We start from the raw sequence: 20,338 nt of genomic DNA on the forward strand, positions 1-20,338 counted from the left end.
TAAAACTAAAATACTCAAGAGTCAAAAAGACTTTTGACATTACAACGGTGTTGAAAAGCAGCAGGATTGGTGATCTGGATGGGGGCTACGCCTTCTCAAATAACACCCCGTAGGAAACTATCCATGCCAAAGACTGGGTCTGGCCAGCAATGCAGCTTTCAAGCATTAATGGGAAAGGCAAAAATCAAGGACAAACACACAGGGGACTTTTCTGAAGGTCAAAAAAGCAACAATAAATACCAAGCCCAGAAAAGCTTTTAAATCTGACCTTTTCCTCTGCTAAAGCCATTCGCCTTCCAGCATCTTCAATCTAATAGGCTGAAGTGGGCTGAAATGGCTCTTAGGAGAGAACTGGGGCTAGTCTTTTCCTTAATGCCTCCTCTCCACCACTACTCAAGCAGCAGCAGCATTACTGGTAATTACATCATTTTGCCATAATGGAACCCACACCGAGCAAGGGAAACAGCCTAGCAGCTCCCCAGTTGAGAGGAGACAAGGGCCCCCCTTGGTTGTTCCATTCCTATTAACCCTCTAAGTCCTGGCTTATTTTTCAAAGACAAGCCACTTCTAGGAATTTCACAAGTTTAAAACAGACCATGAAGGTGGAGTTTAGTTTAAGACCTGGAGTGAAGTTAAGGATTAGTATAATAGAAACCCTTCACTGAAACAGGAATTAGGAGGTCTGGGTTCATCTCTGGTTTTGCTATGAACACTTCACATGACAGTGGGGAAATCATGTGCTGCTTAGAAGTTTCCATTTCTATAAAGTCGTTCTATAATGAACAACGAAGCTTCTGGGTAGCTGCATTAGTCAGCTTTATGTGGTTGTGACAAAATACCCGAGATAAACAACTTAAAAGGAAGAAAGATTTGTTTTGGCTCATGGTTTCAGTTCATGCTCACTGATTCCATTGCTTTGGGGTCTGTAGTGAGGCAGGGAGTCAGGGTGGGGAGCACATGGTGGGGCAAAGTTTCTTTCCTCATGTTGTCCTGGAAGCAGAAGAGGGAGTAAGACCCTCCTCTATAAGACTCCCTGTGACCTAACTTCCTCCAACTAGGCCCCTCCTCCTAAAGTTGTCACCACCTCCCAATAGTGCCAACGGCTGGGGCTCAAGCCTTTAACACATGAGCTTTTAGAAGACATTTAAGATCCAAATCATAACAGAAGCAGATCCCAAAATGTCCCTGTAGAAACTTGGGACTGAATAAAATGACCACAGGAGCTTCCCCACCCAGTTTTAAAGTCTATTATTTAAAAAGACCCAGTAACAGGAAAGACAGAAATGAAGTAAAATATAGAAGGCCAGTTCTATTTGCCCCCCACCATACATCAATGTCAGATCATCCTCATTAACCTCTCTCCAAAAGACCAAGCTCAGAAATTCATTAAATTATCACAAGAAGTTTCCCCAAAGAGAGAAAGTAGAAGTGCAAAATATATTGGGACAGAAGTGAGGCAACCAAGGTGACCCTGAGTCAATTGCTTAACCAGGTCTTTATGACACGGTGGCAGAGGGGGAGGGTTAGAATTACTCTCAGATCAAGCAGTGAATGATTCTGATACCTCTGTACAAGTTTTAAATGCTTCTATGGGATACTGGGGCACTCGAGGGTAGGAGAGAGGCTAACACAAACAATATGATAACAGTGCCAAAAAAATGCATTTTCTTGTGGTATTCTAAAGGTTTTCTCATAATTAACAGGAAAAATATTACCTACAGACCTCAAAGAATTGAAACATACAAAACTATATATTAATTGTTCCATATCTCAGAATCTTCCCTTTCTAGTGGCAAAAAAAGAAGGTCACAACTGGTTCTTCTTAGTTGTTTTCTGGTCCACATATAGAAGGTATAAGATTCTGGTTTCCAGCAATAAGGTAATCTAGATACCATGAGTGACCCTCCCAAGGAAAACTAATTTTAAAAAGTAAAATATTCTTAAAATATTCTCTAAGTAAAATTAATTTTTTAAACGCACGGTTCTGAGCTATTGAGAAAGTAAGGAATTTGCAGATAACAAGGGGGTAAAAAGGGCAAGTGTACACATAAATACAATCATTAGATGAACAAAAGTATGTGTGTGTGCATGTGTGTATGCATATATTATTCAGTCATTAAAAAGGAATGGAATTCTGATACAAATAACAACATGAATGAACTGTGAAGATACTACACTAACTGAAACAAGCAAATCACAGAAGGACAAATATATCATTCCACTCACATGAAGCACCTGGAGTAGTCAAACTCATAGAGATGGAAAGTAGAACAGTGGTTAGTGGAGGTTGGGGATCATTGGGTAACAGGCAGCTATGTTCAGTTTTGTAAGTTGAAAAGTTCCTGGAGATGAACAGAGATGACAGTTGCACAACAACATGAACTTCACTTAATTCCACTTAAAAATGGTTAAGATGGTGAATGTTATGTATATTTTGCCACAATAAAACCATTTAAACAAGAGCAGAAGTCCTAAAAAGGGAGAGACCACCAAAGTTATTTTTTCCCCAAGGTTTTGTAGAAACACCAGTGACAAGATGGGTGCAATGACACATGTCTGTTATTCCAGTTACTCAGGAGGTTGAGGCAGGACCATCCCAAGATAGAGTCTGGCTGGGCAACTTAGCAAGATGCTGTCTCAAGAATGCCCCTGGAGCGTGTTGTGCATGGCGTGGTGTGGTGAGGCGAGGCGAAGTGAGAAGAATGGCATTGGGCAGAACGCCAGGAGGCTCTTAGGGGCTTTGAGAACCTGAAAAGGCAGGTGATGTCCAAAAACGCAGCAAGGCTTTAGACGCGGGACCACAGAGATCAGGGCAGTGGGTGACCGCTCTGGATGGTTCAACGACACCGCACCTCATCCTGACAAGGCAAAGGCCTTGACTCTTCTGGAAGACCACCTCTAGGAGCGACAGTTATCCACATTTGTTCAGTGGGCAAGAGGACTTGGAGCAGAAGACTGTGAGAAAGAAGAGAAGATCCTGTGCCAGGCTGATTTTCTATAGTGAACAGGTATATTTTATACCCTAGGAGAAGTTATTGAAAAAAAAACATGAAGAAATAGAGATCATGGGATCTGCCTGACCTTCCTTTCCTATATAATCAAGAAAGCCTGGACAGAGAATTATTAGGGGTAATTTTCTTGGAAGAGTAAGACATTATCAACCCTGACTCCAAGATGGTAGCATCCTGTGAAGAGGTTGTGGCAGTGTCCAGAGAAAGTGATGGTGGGGGCAAAGGTTTTGGATCCTGGCTGGATGGATGGTTGGAAGTGCTGGGAGTGGACCAAGCCATTTATGGTGCCTACATCCGTGGTGTCCTGCAGGAGGAGGAGGGAGAAGAGAAACTGGACGCAGGGTATCTTGTCTGCTTTTCTGGAAGAAGATTCTCTTCTTGATATCTGCAAGGAGACTGTGAAACGATGGTCTAAAACTCAGAATGTTGTCACCTAAGTGAAAAAAGATGAGGTACAGGTCATTGCCATCCTCATTAAGAAGCAGGCATAGTTTGTAGTGAAGCCCAAGGTAGTGTCAGAAGAGGAAAAACGGAGAAAAGCTGCCCTGATGGCCCAGTATGCTAGTGTAACAGAGGAAGAGAACGAAGCAGATGAGAAGTATGATTCAGGTGCCATGATGATGAGCATTAGTTCTGATAAATTTCTGTTTCAAAACACCAATGTAAAAGATGTCTTCAAAGCTTGGAAATCAGAGCGAGATTCACTTCAAGATGAGCCCCAAAGGAAGAAGGAACAGGACAAGCTGCAGAAGGAGAGAAACAAACTAGCCAAGCAGGAATGCAAGGAAAAGGCACAGAGAGGGGCGCGAAAGCGCTAACCCTGACCTGTTTAATTCTTCAAGAACTTTGATCAAAGGGAAAACTGGTTGTTCATTTTGTGTTTAAGAGAAATATAAGAACATTGTATAATGATTTCCCAAGGTATTTCCCCTTTTGTTTGCATGGTCAAAAGGACATCACAATTACTTCTAATTGCAAAATGTTCCATGTTTTGGTGGTGTGGGTGACCAGATTATTATAATTGATGTCTGTAACAGCTTCAATATTTTAATACAGAAGTTTTGTGCTCAAAAAAAAAAAAAAAAAAGAATGCCCCTGGATTCAATTCCCAGTATGCAAAAAGAAGGAAGGAAAGAGAAAAAGGGGGGGAGAGGGGAGAGAGAGAGAGAGAGAGAGAGAGAGAGGGAGAGAGAGGGAGAGGGAGAGAGAGAGGGAGAGAGAGAGAGAGAGAGAGAGAGAGAGAGAGAGAGAGAGAGAAGGAAGAAGGAGGAGGAGAAGAAAAGAAAAGGAAGAGAAGAGAAGAGAGAAGAGAAGAGAAGAAAGAAACACCAGTGACTGACAGCTGTGATGACTATATGGAGTTGGGCAAGAAAAGACAAAGCCTAGGGGCTGGGGAGATAGCTCAGTTGGTAGAGTGCTTGCCTTGCAAGCACAAGGCCCTGGGTTCGATCCCCAGCACCACACCAAAAAAAAAAAAAAAAAGACAAAGCCTAGGGCCCACTAGAAGTAGATGTCTTATATAAGATTCCTTTATAAACTTGGGATGTTAAAGGGCTCTACCCTCAATGTAGGGATAAACCATGAATAAATTTGCAACATTGAAAGGGACCATGAGGAAATTGGTCTGTCCTGACCATAAAGGAAGAGAAGTGTCTCCCCTAAGGGTCTGTAACCCAAAGCTGGCTCTAATACAGGTATGTGAGTAAATCCAAGCTGCCTCAATCGAAGATCTAAAAGCAATACAGAAATAGTAATGACCCAGGCAACTAGAAGAAACATCCCCTAATTCTTTCTGGTAGAATACATGTTTAACCCAGGCCTCAGGTAATTTTCATACATAAAGTCCTAAGGATCATATGCTCTAAAACCAAAACAAAACAAAATGCACACACACTGAAATAAGCTACACAAGTGACTGACAGTCAGGAAAAACAGAAAAATTAGATGCTCAAAGACTTCAGCTATGGGAATTCAGGGCCTTGTGCAAGCTAGCCAAGCACTCTACCAGTGAGTTATATTCCCAGCCCTGTATTAAGATTTAAAAGAGAGGCTGAAAAAAATTATCAAAGAGAGCATAAAAAATAACCAAGTGCATTTGGGAAAAAAAGAACCTTTAGAAACAAATATAATTGAAATTAAAAACTTAATGGCCAGGTTCAATAGCAGATGAGATACAGCTAAAAGAATAGTTGACAAGAAGGATAATACAAAGACACTTCATAAAATATGAATAAGAAATGTTACAGAAATGAAAGTTTAAGTGACATGGATAATAGAGTAAGAAAGCCTAACATATAAAATATTAAGTTATAACATCTTATAATGAAATTCAAGAATTAAAATATTGAGTGAATGGAGCCAGGTGCAGTGGCACACACCTGTATTCTAGCAGCTCAGGAGGCTGAGACAGGAGAATTGCAAGTTCAAGACCAGCCTCAGCAACTTAGTGAGGCCCTAAGCAACATAGCAAGACCCTGTCTAAAACACACACACACACACACACACACACACACACACACAGGGCTGGCGATGTAGCTTAAGTGGCAAACCACACAGGAAGAATAAGAAGGGGGGAGGGGGAGGGGGAAGAGGAGGAGGAGGAGAAAGGGGAGAAAGAGGAGGAGAAGAAGAAGAAGAAGGAGAAGAAGAAGAGGAGGAGGAGGAGGAGTGGATGGAGGTATCATTCAGTGCCTTTGGCTGAGAATTTTTCAGAATCACTGACAAAATACCAAACCTCAGGTGCAGGAAGCTCCAGAAGTCTCAAGCAGAATAAGTAGAAATGAAACCGCATATTGTAATTAAACAGAAGATTACCAAAGGCAAAAGGAAAACAAGAGATCACCTCCAAAACAATGTGATTGGATTATCAGCTGATTTTACAACATTGACAGCAAAATCTAGAAACCATAGAACAGTAGTACTTTCAATGCACTAAGAAAAAAAATAACTTTCAATGCAGAACTATAGACAATGAAACTCTGAATAATGAAAGCAAAATAGAGCTGGGGGTGTGGCTTAGTGGTACAGCACTTGACTAGCATGCCGGACACCCTGGGTTCATGGCCAGCAACATACACACACATATACACAAAAGCAAAACAGACATTTTCAGACAAAACAGACTGCTACAGATACTTGCATAATCCAGATGGGTCCCAAATCAATAGGAGAGGGAGAACAGACACAGATAGACACAGAGAAGACACAGAGGAGGAGAATGTGACCACAGAAGCAGAGACTGTAATGATGCTGCCAGAAGTCAAGGAACATTTAGAGCCGCTAGAAGCTGGAAGTGGCAATAAGTTCTCCCTTCCAGCCTTTAGAGGGAGCTCAGCCCCACGACACCTTGATTTTGAAATTCAGACTTCCAGAACTGTGGGAGAATTCATTCCCACTGTTTCAAGGCAACAAATTTGTGGTAACTTGTCACAGCAACTATTGGAAACTAATACAGAAAGTAAAGATTATTTTAGGTCAAGTTAAAATATACGTATTACCAGGTATGATGGTGCATACCTGTAATCTCAGTGATTTGGGAGGCCAACACAGAAGGTTCAAAGTTCAAGGCCAGCCTCAGCAACTAAGCGAGGCTCTAAGAAACTTAGTGAGATTCCCGACTTAAAATAAAAAATAAAAAGGGCTGGGGATGTGGCTTGATGGTTAAGCGACTCTGGGTTCAATCCCCAGTATCAAAATAAACAAACAAAATTATGTACAAATAAAAAAATTTCATTCTAAGAGAACTTCTTAATTTAACATGAACTTAGTAATAAAAATTCCATAGTTTATTTTCTTTAAATAAGAAAAAGTAATTGTTAAGATTCATATAAAAAAATAAGAACAGCAATAAGGGAGACTACTGCAACTATCTGATAAAACATACCATAAAGCCTTATTAATTAAAGTATATTGCTATATACATAGTTAGACCTACCAATGGGACTTAACATACTGAAGTCCACAAATGGTTACTTATGCATTAAGTACTTAAAATATGGTAGAGGTGGGATTGCAAATCCCCAGGTAAAAGATTTGAGATGGCATTTTAAAATCTGAGATTTAAATGACACTATGACAAATGCAGTTGAATATGTACCTCTAATCATAAATCAATGGAAAAGAAATCTTATCCAAAAGGATAAGAAATTTAAATATAATATAAAATCAAACTATGCAAATAATAGAATAAAGCACAGTACATTTCTTTTATAAGCTCTGAGTGGGAAAGTCTTTTTTATTACCTGATGTCATTACAGTGACTACATAAAAATCTACAACTCTTGCAGGGCAATATATACATATGTGTGAGCATGCATGGACATCCAAGTTCCTTTAGGCAAAGCAAGGAATTGATGATAAACTGGGTTAGAACTTATAAATATTTTGTTAAAACTTGAAATTTCTATTACAAATGGCTAATCTCTTACATAAAGAGCTCCTACATGTCAATAATAATACCAACAACGCTGTAGAAAAATGAGATAAACATATGAACAGATATTTAAACATGTGTAAAGATAATAAATGCTAGGCTAGGATATGGCTCAGTGGTAGACCGTTTCCCTAGCATGCACAAGACCCTGGGTTCAATCCCTAGCACTGGGGGGAAAAAAAAGAGAGAGAGAGAAAGACAGAGGTAATAAATGCTGACTTACAAAAAAGGAATGTAAATTAAAAGTATTCTGAAATACTATTTCACTCAATATACTGGGAAAAAATCCAGAAATTTGATAATTACACTGGCAAGACTGTGGGAAAACATGCACTCTTCTGCCAAGTGGAGTCTAGTTATAAACCTTGGAGGGCAAGGTAGTAAAATTACATACAATCTGTCAAAATTATAATAGTGCATATATCCTTTAACCAGTCAACTCCTTCCTAGAAATTTACCCAAGAGATAAACTAACACAGTACACAATGACATATGTACATTTTACAGATGTTTTTAAAAGAGTAAGATTCAAAACAATGTAAATGTTCATCATTAAAAACATTTAGCTGGGCACAGTGACACAAACTTGTAGTCCCAGCTTCTAGGATGACTGAGGCAGATTTGGGCAATATAGTGAGACCCTGTTTAAGAAAGACTGATGGAGAGGTATTTTGTTATGTTTCTACCAACTGATGTACTACTACTTAGCTATTTAAAAGAAAGATAAAGGGAAGAAAATCTTCATATATCAATATGGAAAGAACATCAAGATATACTAAAGTGAAAAAGCAAGTATAGATAAAGTTATGCATTGTGTTATTACTTGTATAAAAATAAACAAAATATCTACATATTTATATTTATAATCTGTATCAAAATATATAGTTTAATACATGTTACAGATACAGGTATACCTAGGGATTACAACTGAGCAGATGGAGTCAGAGGAATCACAAGGAGATTCCTCACAATATACTTTTCAAATATTTGATGCTTAAGGTATGTGCATGTATTTTCTATTACATTTAAAATTTTATTGTCTTGGTCCATTTTGTGCCGCTATAATAGAATACCTGGGAGTGTGTCATTTATAGAGAAAAAAGATTATTTCTGACAGTTCTGGGGGCTGGTAAGCCCAAGGTCAAGAGGTTCGTATCTGGTGAGGGCCTTCTTGTTGCATTAATCCATGGTAGAAGGCAGAGGGCAAGATAGTGCATGTGAGCAAACAAAAAGCAGCTGACCTTGCCCTTATAGCAAAAATCATTCTCACAATAACAACATTAATCCACTCATAAGAGCAGAGCCCTCATGACTTAATCACATCTCAAAGGTCCCTCTGTTAGGACCTTGTGATTGTTATGCTGGGGATTAAGTTTCCAACTCATAAATTTTGGGAAATATATTTAAACCACATCAAGTGTGAAAAATAAAATATCTAGGATAAAATATCTAGTACAGTATAATCTCCAGATTAGTGGAGGTGTAAAAATAAAATGAGAGAAAGGAAGATAAAATACTTAGCCTAAGATAAGAAGGAGGAAAAAAAAAGAGCAGAAAATTCAGTACAACAGAGGGTACAATACTAGATGGCTGAAAAAAGTCTAAATATTTCCATAATCACAATAAATGTAAATCAGTTAAACTCACCAGTTAAAAGATAATCTCACTGTATTTATCATAATAAATGAATTAGCCAAACTCTCAAGTTATAAGAGAGACAGACTAAATGAAAATACAATCCTCTAACATACTATTTTTAAAAGATACACCTAAAATATAAAAGCACAGCACAGGTAGGTTGAAAGTTCAAAGAAGGGAAAAAACTGTATGAGGTATATACACTACTCAAAAGAAAGCTGCTATTATCTATGTGACAATCAAGAAAAAGGCCAAAAGGTGAAAAGGGTCACAGTATAAAGATAGATGGTTCAAAGGTCCAGGCGGATATGTAATGCTGAAAGTATATGCACTTAATAACATAGTCACAAAATACCTAATGCAATAATTGCTCACTGCAAGTATAAACTGACAAGTCCATTATCATAATGGGAGGTTTTAAACAATCTCTTAGTAACTGATATAGGAATGAGAGAGAAGCCTCCTCAAATTAACCTTCCTTAGAACTTCTAGATCACTGGATCAGGAAAAAAAAAAAATTTTTTTTTTTTCGTTTCTTAATTCCTGAGAAAATTCATCAGGATGGACAGACATGCTTCCTGTCTGGTTCTGGTAATACAAACACAGAAATGGGAAGTTACACACTGGCTGTATAAGCAACCATACAGCTAGACACTGAGACTAATGGCTGCGTCAGCAATTCTGTGTGCTTATGCTTGATTTTCTTAATCTCTTCAGGAGAAGATACTGTTTCTTACACGTATTTGCACCTATCCACAAACCTACTGCAGTGCCTGTACACTACATATTGAATCATATATTAAACACTCCTTTTAAAAAATATTATTTACTCCAACATTTAAGAAGTACTTACCATGTACCAGGCATTATGTTAAATACTGAGAATATACACATGAATAAAGTATCTGCTCTCCAGGGGCTAACAACCTACTAGAAGAAAAATACAATTTTTAAAGAAACTATAAACAGTCAGACACAGTAGTGCATACCTATAATGCATACCCATGGCGCATCCCAGTGACTCCAGAAGGTTGAGGCAGGATGATCACAAATTCAAAGCCAGACTTGGCAACTTGGGAAGACCCTGTCTCAAAATAAAATTTAAAATGGTTGGGGGCGCTGAGGTTGTGTGGGGCACTGGGTTCAATTCTCAGCACTACATATGAATAAAATAAAGGTCTATCAACAACAACAAAAAATTTTTAAAAATGGCTGGGGATGTAGATCAGTGGCAAAGCAACCCTGAGTTCAGTCCCCAGTAACTGGAAAAACTACCACCACCAACTATAAATAGAGGGTTTGAAAGGAGTCATGGGTAAAGGAACCTAGAGAAAGTACCTGGACATCTGCAGGAAAGGTTCTTAACTATAACATATTTATAAGCACCCACCGTATGCCAGAACCAGGTGGGACCTCTGAGAAACATCTTGGTGCATATTTTGAGGGTGAAGTCAGATAGAGAGATGGAGGGCAATGAGAGAAAGAAGAATATAAATTTCAGGAGAAAATGTGCTTGCTCAAAATCCAAAAGCTTGAGTAAAGAACAGAACCTACATTCCCTAGTGTCTTTTCCTTCCTGCTTCTCAACACTCTTTTCCCCTAGAACCCTCTTTATTCCAATATAGATCCCTCTCTAGATCAAAGGCCTTTGACTGCAGTCCAACCCAGAAATGCTATTTAAATTGCAGCACAACACCTATAAATACATTGAATTTACAATTTTTATGAGATACTGAGTGGATATAATGCATGCTACTTTTTCTTCTATTCCATTTAAAATGCTGGTAGCAAATCATTACCATTAACTTCAGCATTCACTAATAGCTCTTAAATCCCATTTTGCAAAATGCTTATTATTGTTTGTGATCATTATAGACTGGAATTTCACCTCTAGATCCTCAGCCCTGGAAAAGGCCCCTCCAAACACATTGTTATTGATCAACTACTACATGTGGAGTAAATGCTGTTCTAGGCCTCCTTGGAATATTCAAAAAGCATATATCAAAGACTTTCTCAAATTTTTGTGAAACAAATATTTCCCAAACCATACATATTTACTATATTTCTAGAGTGAGATTTGAACATGTGAATGTTGGGAAAGGCTTCCCAGGAGACAGTGCTTTGATGATCTGAGGTCCTTTCCACTCTCAGAAAACAAATATTTACTTAGGAAGAGGGGTTTAGCAAAGGACTAAGCACAGACAGGAAAAATGAAATCTGATAAGTACAGGGACTTACCAGTGGTCAGAGAGCCACTGACAGACCAGAGATCAGAATGCAGCTCATCGAATTCCCTAATCATTTCAGAATCTAAGCCTCTCTATCAGCATTCCTTCTCCTTTGCACTGACCTCCTCTTTATCAGAAATTCCCCAAGGGATCTTGGCATACTAAATGCTAATTAGATTTTCTCCACCTGCTCTGGGATTTAGAGGGCAGTGCTAATGCAGTGCCCTCCTCAACTAACAAAGCCCCTGGCATTCCCGGCATGCCGGGCCCAGCCTCCAGTTCTTCGGTCAACAGCAATTAAAAGACTCCTATCAAAGCCCTAAGGAGTAAGACAAGAAGGGAGGGGTATTATTTGATCCAAAAAAATGAAGTAGGCTACTGATCAGGATTGATTGTTACTGCAGAGCTGGGTGGAAACCGGGGAAAATTCTGGGAGGCAGGAATGGAATCTGGGTGAGGCAAGCAAACTAATCACTACTCACCATCCTTGTCACTCCCCTAAGGAATGCTATTGTCCTCCAAGTTGAGGAACCAGGTCTTGAATCTTAAGAAAAGACCAATCCAAAAATATCTCTCAAAAAACATTTCCCTTTCTCTCCTTGTTTCAACACACAGGTCTAGATTCCTCAGCCAACAATGACAAGTCCTCCACAATCTATTCCTCCCTCCCTGGACATCACAACTTAGTGAAAACCCAGACTAGGGGTTCAGCCACTAACTGCCTCAGGACTCACTCTGAACAAGCTGCAGTTTCTCGGCACTTTGATTTTCTCATTTGCAGCTCTGAGTTGATTTCAAGATCAAATGAGACGATAAATATCCAAATGTTCTATAAACTACACTGTGATGTAGAGTGTTAACATAACTCCTAACAAACTCAATTAAACTCAAACATTTACTGAGCTTCTAGAAGAATGCTTATGCAGAGTTGGCACACAAATTTTATAACATAAATATTAACTCTTAGATAAACCAAAACAAACCATTCAGATTCCTAACTGATATAGAAATCACAGTCTAATGTAGGAGATAAAATCACTAATATAATAAGATAAATACAGAAATAAAGTATGCTCTAAGTTTCTGGAAAGAGGAGTTAATTTATCCTGTTACTGAAGAGCAGGGATAAGGTTTGTTAAAAGAAAACAACAACAACAACCTGTAGCCTGTAATCATAGTGACTCAGGAGGCTGAGGTAGGAGGATCATGAGTTTGAGGCCAGCCTCAAAAAATTAGTGAGGCCTTAAGCAACACAGTGAGACCGTGACTCAAAATAAGAAATAAAAAGGGTTGGGGATGTAGCTCAGTGGTAAAGTACCCCTGGGCTTAATCTCCAGTGCCAAAAACAAACAAAAATACCCTAAACCTTCTATGGCCTTCATGGTGAACAGAATGCAATTAGAGTGGGGGTCCAGGGAAAATAAAGTTAATGAAGCGAATCAAATGGATTAGCTCGTGAACTCTTACCAAACACATTCATTAACATCTCCCTGCCTTTATTCACAAAGTTCTTTTTCATGAGAAATTGCAAAATTCTTTCAACTATTAAGGCATATTTAAGCATCTGTTAGGTGTAAGCCATTCCTAAGGATACAAATTATTACAAGGTAGGTCCCTGAGCCCAGTGAATTTACCATCTAGCAAGGGAGACAGGCATATATAAAAATTATGTGCTGGGCCATGCACACCTGTAATCTCAGTGGCTCTGGAGGCTGGGGCATGACAATCACAAGTTCAAAGTCAGTCTCGGCAACTTAATGAAGCCCTACACAATTAGTGAGATCCTGTCTCAAAATAAAAAATTAGAAAAAAAGGCTGGGGGATGTGGCTCAGTGGTTAAGCATTCCTGGGTTCAATCCCTAGTACCAATAATAATTTTTAAAGAAAGCAATATTAATACCTAAAAGGTAAAGAAGAAAGTTACTCATTTCTAGAATAGATTGGAAGTTGAAAAATTCCGTCTTCTTTCCCCCCAAAACATCAGAGAATATTCTTTAACCTACTATGTGCCAGAAAACATTCTGGTCACGAGGAAAAAACAATGAATGATACAGACAAAAATCCTGCCATTTTAAAGGGACATATATTCTAGAGGTGCAAAGAGGCATATGTACAAGTGACTGATGTGTGTTGGGGGAGGGGGCAAACTGGAAAACATAGGCTCTGGTTAAGTAGATTGCTGCTAAGCAGAAATTTGAGCTCAGTGTTCCCAGATCTAGAAGTTGGAAAATTTGTGAATTTTATGTAAAGTATCTCAGCTTTTAATGCTCAACAATTGCCTAGCTTTTAAAAACTCTGCAACAAAAATAGTTCGTAGGTGGAATTTAGGCCAATGGTATCAGTTTGTGTCAGAACAAGTAAGATGAGTTTTGGTTTAGAGGCACAGGCAGTACATCCCGTGTTATCAAGTAGGTGCTACTGGACTTGAGGTGGCGCCAGTTCCAGCTGAGGTGGTCTGGGTCAGCATGGAGGAGGTGAGGACCACTGAGCCTGAGCCTCCCTCAGAAAACATCCCAGAATGTTCCAGTCCTTAATTCCCTACTCTCCTCCTTTCTCACAGCACTCACTGGCTACGTGGACGCGCTGCCTCTCAGGTTCTTCTTTGCTAAGAAGGGCAACACCACTTTGTTCAGTCAGAGAGTCCATAAGCAGCAGCACTCCCAGAGCAGCGGCCCTGCTGGTTTGTCAGGTTGCTTCACGGATTAATATTGTTCATTAATGTGACTGATTCACACCCGCTCTACTGTAGGACTGCTATCCGGAATCATTCTCGGGAAGGTTCAGTTACCTCAAAATGCGTAAGGCAGGGATTTTATACAAATTTTCTGGGCAAAATAAATAAATAAATCCCTATAGTAAATCCTATTTACCCAGAAACCACTGAAATATGGTAACCATGATTAAAAAGCAAGCTACAATCTAAAATAAAGTTACACAAATTGCTACACAGATAGTCATGATACAAATATTTGAATAACACTGAAAGCATATTATAAAAAGCAAGAGTTTAAATATTAGAACACAGCAAGTAAGAGGAGAAAAACACATTTTTTATATTTTTAAAAATTTGTTTTAATTAGTTAAACATGACAGTAGAATGCACTTTGATACATAATATATAATGGAGTATAATTTCTCATTCTTCTGGTTATACATGATGTAGAATCCCACCCTTACTATGTTAGAAAATGAGCCACCTTGTCTTCAAAATATGGTTTGGGGGCCAAATAAAACCTGAAATGTAATGGAAGAGTTCAAAATGTAGCTCTGATCAGCAGTGTGGCCTATGGTTTCTTTTGGTTACTGAAATTCTAGGATGTGAAACTTGCACTTCTGTTATATTTTCTGTTCCCATTCTTCTCTGTTCAAGGAGTCACATTGGGTCAGATCATCTTGCTGTTAGTTTTGTTTTGGCCCAGAACCATTCACTTACAAAACAGGCACATTTGACACATGATAATACCTGAAGTGAATTTTGGGGAGAAATATATGCATATACCACAACAAATTACAGAAACACAAAGGCCTTGGTAAGGATAGTCATTTCAGGATTTAAAAAAAATTAAAAATTAAAAAAATAAAAACATCGTAAATGCTTATTGTTATGGTTTGAGTACATCTCCCAAAGTTCATATGTTGGAAATTTAATCCCCAAATTCATATGTTGATGGTATTTGGAAGTAGGGCCTTTGGGAAGGAAGTAGGGTTAGATGAAGTCATGAAGGTGGGCTCTCAGGATAGGATTAGTGGCTTTTAAGAACAACAGAGACTTGAGCATGCACAATCCCCCACCCCTCACAGTGTGATGCCTTCTGCCACATTATGACAGAGCAAGAAGACATTCAATAGAGGCAGCTGCTTGACCTTGAACTTCTCAGCTTCCAGAACTATAAGAAATAAATTTCTTTCAAAATTACCCAGTTGCACCAATTTAAAAAAAGTAAAAATAAAAATTATCCAATCCGTGCTATTATATTACAGAAATACAAAGCAGACTAAGACATTTACTAACTGAAGACAGGTTAAATTATAATAGTACTATCCTCATACATTACTATAGAAATGTTGAGAAAAATTGAAGTTATGAATACTATACTGCTTGGAATGTTATTCACCTAATGGTTATTCCTGGATATGAGATCTGGGATGAGTTTTTGCTTTCTTTGAATGTTTCAGCCTTTAACAAAAAATTTATAATGAACATGTACCATTTCAACATATGTGATAACCATTCCTCTAAAAACTAAAACAAATGCAATTGATCCGCATATGCTAATATAGATCTATTTCGTGGTTTATTTTATCTCACAGGATTTTGGTGCACATCAATCTTAAGGACTCAGTGTCTGATACATACACATCCAAAATTACCTATCAGTGTGCTGTTAAGTGAAAAATAACAATACAAAACAGGGTAAACAAGGCAAGGGCTTGGGGTGGGAAAGAACTGTTTTTTCATTGACTACCTGCCTAGGTTCCCTAAAAGACAGAGCCTGATGCCAAGTTTATCTGCTTTATCAGATGTTGCAATCTCAAAGGAGAGAGAAGGGGAAAAGATTAGTGAGGCAGTGTAGGACGGAAAGCAAATGCAAAGCTGGGTATTAATAAACTTGCCACGACTTGACATGGAAATATAGACAGTGCTTCATCATGCAGAACGTTTCAGGACAGAATTACTATATTTTAGAAAATTGTGTGTGTGTGTGTGTATGTATATGTGTGTGCATGTGCACACCTAGGAGGGAGGAGGGAGGAAAAAGGCAGACAGGAAGCATTTATTTGCTTCCTTCCCTTCTCCAGCCTCTAACTGCACTGGTCAGAGGTGTTAACTGGCCCCATGACTCCTCACCTCTACCTAACAGACTCTGTCTCCTAGCCCTCTAGAGAGCTGTGGGTGAACACACCTGGAAGCTGGAAGTGGTGGGAGAAGTCAGGGTCTGGTCAGATGGAGCTTGGGTGTCTGAGCTGCTGTGGTTCTCTCCACAAAGGACCCAACAGAGATCCACCCAAAGGGATGGGACAACCAGCAGTGCTGGGAAACACAGGAAAGCAGGGGGCTGGCCACTTCCACCAAGCAAGATGACTGGGGACTGGGAAGCAGGAAGAGCCAAGAGACTCTGGACAGATATATTAACTGAGTCCTATAACACAAAAAAATTGTTATTACAATGGAACATTTACATAATGTATGCATTATTTTAAAAACCATTAGGGGGAAAAAAACACATGCACTTAGTCTGTAGTCAGTAGTCTAATGAAAAGGGATAGGGATTTACAGCCAAACCCTTCTGAGTTTGAGAATCTCATCTGCCTGCTCCTGGTGATAGCATGAGGACACTACATGGCTAGTGCAAAGGCTTGAACGAGCTATATTGGCCAAAGAGCTCTGAGACTGACAGACGAGGTTGTACCTTGAGAGACTGGCCCTTTCCTTTTCCTCATTTGATCCCTTCCCTGAGTTCCTTCCAGTAAAACTTCGGGTTACACTTCAAACATCTTTCTGCTCAGCATTATTTATAGTTATGACCACTCAGGACACTGGGAGCTCCTTGGGGACGACGGCACTGCTGTTTGTTTCTGTGGTGTCTGCCTTGGGTGCCTAGCATGGCTCACACACGTAGCTGGTGCTGAGCAGGTGTTTGCTGAACAAACCAGGAACTTCACACAACAATTCTGAGGAGAGACAACTGTCATATGACCATTAGTAAAGTCACTTGAAGGACTCATGAGACTTCCTAAATATAGTCTGACAGCTGTTTTTGCCCAAAAGATAGGGAAAAAATAAAAAATTTTGAAGATAGACAGATTTGCATTCCAAGCCTAATTCTATCTCTTATTTATAAAAGAGTGACAATTAGACAAATGACATAAACCGTGCAAAACTTTAACCATAAAATAACCATATAAAATAAAATTTTATAGTGATACTATAAGGACTAGAATTAAACAATGTAAATTATGACCTGAGCACAAAGTATCTGTTTCTTTTCTTTACTTTTCACCCAACACACTTTTACAGAACGTTATCTCTGTACTAAGTCTTTGTTCAGAACACTGTCCTTTAGAGTTTGCAAAGCCCCGCCGTATTAGTCAGTTAGTCTGTCTGTTTGTTTCAGCTCCTACCCACCCACCTCTGCTTTAGACCCACCAGAAATACCCAGGAGATGGGCAGAGAGATCAGAGGTTTCCATAGCTCCTGGAGCAAATGTGGACTGTATCTGAAGCCACCAGACTCATGTCTTGGTTGATGATATGGGAAGAAACAACAGCATTTCAAAGAAATTTGACCAGTCTCTTAGGGTCCCCTGGTGGATACCTAAGGTTTGTGCTATTCCTTAGGCCCACTCTACCTCTCTCTATAAACTTTTCTTTCAGGAAAAGCTCTTAAAAAGAATTTAAAAATTTATCATCTATAAGCTACTTGTCTAAAGAGAAAAACTGTGATGCGAGAAAAAGAAAAAAAAGTCAGTTAAAACAAAGAGACAAGATATGTGTAACCAGAATAAATTATAGCAATGTAACTGGCAGAAAGACAGTTCAAAAATAAAAATGAAGAAGAAGAATTCTAGCCTTCACTTGTATTTTTCAGTGGATATGAAAGGAATCAAAGTCACAACTCACAATTTTTATCTTTTCCTCACCAACTATCTTGTATACTACAGTGGTTCAAGGATCTTGCAGTCATAGACCTAGCCCAACCCCAATATTTAAAACACAATTTTATTTATTTTTGGTACTAGGGTGCTTTACCACTGAACTATAACCTCAGTCATCATCTCCCATTTTTTATTTTGAGAAAGGGTCTCACTAAGTTGCTTAGGACCTAAGTTGCTGAGGCTGGTCTTGAACTTGCAATCCTACTGCCTCACACTCCTGAGTGGCTGGGATTACAGGTGTGCATCACCATGTCCAGTAAGATCCAATTTAAATGTATATTCTCCCCTTTCCCTTTTATCTTTTAATTATTTATTATAGAAACCCAATGCATCTTCTTGATTTTTCCATTTTTACTCTATTCAGACTATTAGACAAAAAGGTAGATCCTTGGAGAAGATCCAGTGAGCAATAATTCTTTCACCTTAGACACCAGAGCGAAAGGGAGAAAGTGTTAATGCTTATAATTTATTCATTTACAAATAATAATTGAATATACTCATTGGGTGAATAACATCTCTCCACTGCATATTCTAGAGTCATCTCTAAAGCTACCAAGTAATCATAATGACTTTCTAATCAAATAAGGGGAAGACCACAAAACAAAAAGGTCACAAGTTCTTCTAAACGTAAGATAAAAAAATTTTTGAATATATTGTAGAGGAGTAAGACAAAGAAAATTTACACAATCATAAGCAAATAATACATAAAAATTTCTTAGAAAAGTACCTAGCCTGGTAATCATTTAATGTAGTTATTATTGCTATTAACCAAACTCTCTTCATGCCCAATGCCTTTGTAGTTAGGTGATCTACACAGACTCTGATGACTGAATTTTTGGAATTTATATTTTTTTGCGTCTGTTAAACTGGGGAGAGGCACTGACTTCATAAATTCTCTGAGACAAGTTCTTTTTACCCTTCTTGGTTGCTCCAGCTTTGTACATGTTGGAAGGAAGCACAAGTTAGTATCTGCAGAAGCTAGATGAAGGAACTGGTTTTGTTAAATGAAGAGGCTTTACTACCCTGGGAACCTGAGAAAATTTTTTGTTCATCCTAGGAACTGAACCTAGAGGTGCTTAACCACTGAGCCACATCCCCAGCCCTTTTAATTTTTTTTATTTTGAGACAGGGTCTTGCTAAGTTGCTTAGGGCCTCGCTAAGTTATTGAGACTGGCTTTGAACTTGTGATCCTTCTGCCTCAGCCCCCTGAGTGAGCCACTGAGATTACAGGCAATGTACCATCATGCCTGGCTGGAACCTGAGACATCTACATTTAAAACCATTCCAGCCCTCATTAACTTTTCAAGAGACCCATTTTTCGTAATGATTTAATAAAATCTGAGGGTTTGATCAAACCCATACTGTGTTATTACACATGATAAACAGGATACTTTCAGTCATACATTCCAACAACTGACTTAAAAAGTCAACTTGATCCCAATTTAGTTTTGTAATCTCAAAATACCACTTCCTCAAAATATATTTTCCACACAGTTTACAATTGTCTCTCTCCAATCTCATGATCTTTCATCAGCCTTCAAAGAAAAACAAAAATTTAAAGACAAGAGACTACAAAACATATCACCTACATTTAGCATAGGTTTTCTTTTGTTGTGTCATTTCTGAACTCATTATAAAATAAGTGTGTAGAACCTTACCATCTAAGTCAACAAATACCTTTTCTAATGGAAAGACTTGAGGGTGAGTAGAGCTCTGCAGTCCTGGGTTCTAGTCCTAGTCCTGCCACTTCCTACATCTGTTAGTCAAGTTGCTCTACTTTACTAATCATCCATCTCTTAGTGTGTAAGATATAGGTTCACTCAAGGAGGCTGAGGCAGAAGGGTCGGAGGGCTGAGAGTTCAAAGTAGCCTCAGCAACTTAGCCGGGTCCTAGCAACTCAGTGAGACCCTGTTCTCTAAATAAAATACCAAAAAGGGCTGGGGATGTGGCTCAGTGGTTACATGCTCCTAGGTTAAATCCCCAATGTCAAAAAAAAAAAGAAGACGACTCACCCAACTACTTATTGAAAACATCATTTTACATGCGAGGCACAGTGGTGCATGCCTGTAATTCCAGCAACTCAGGAGGCTGAGGCAGGAGAATCACAAGTTCAAACTAGCCTCAGCAACTTAGTGAGACCCTGCCTCAAAATAAAAAATAAAAAGGGCTGGGGATGTGGCTCAGTGGTTAAAGGTCCCTGGGTTCAATCCCCAGTATCAAAAAAAAAAAAAAAAAAAAAAAAAAAACAAAACCCTATTATGTGGTGCATATTGTGCTGAATGCTAAAAAAAACACACAAAGCTGAATTAAAAAAAAAAAAAAAATCCTCTCCCCAAGGTTCTGATAGTCTACTGGAGTTGTAGAGAGATCATA

The 20,338-nt window shown here is 38.8% G+C and overlaps 1 protein-coding gene and 1 pseudogene across 1 annotated transcript in view; one reads left to right on the plus strand and one right to left on the minus strand.

The window, feature by feature from the left end:
• Gab2 (GRB2 associated binding protein 2) overlaps positions 1-20,338 on the minus strand; it is a 188,441-nt gene that overhangs the window by 126,787 nt on the left and 41,316 nt on the right. The window lies entirely within an intron of this gene.
• Positions 3,175-3,829, plus strand: LOC124958373 (coiled-coil domain-containing protein 43-like; annotated as a pseudogene).

Source organism: Sciurus carolinensis, chromosome 11 (genome assembly GCF_902686445.1).
Source record: "Sciurus carolinensis chromosome 11, mSciCar1.2, whole genome shotgun sequence".
In the NCBI taxonomy this organism is placed as follows: Eukaryota; Metazoa; Chordata; class Mammalia; order Rodentia; family Sciuridae; genus Sciurus; species Sciurus carolinensis.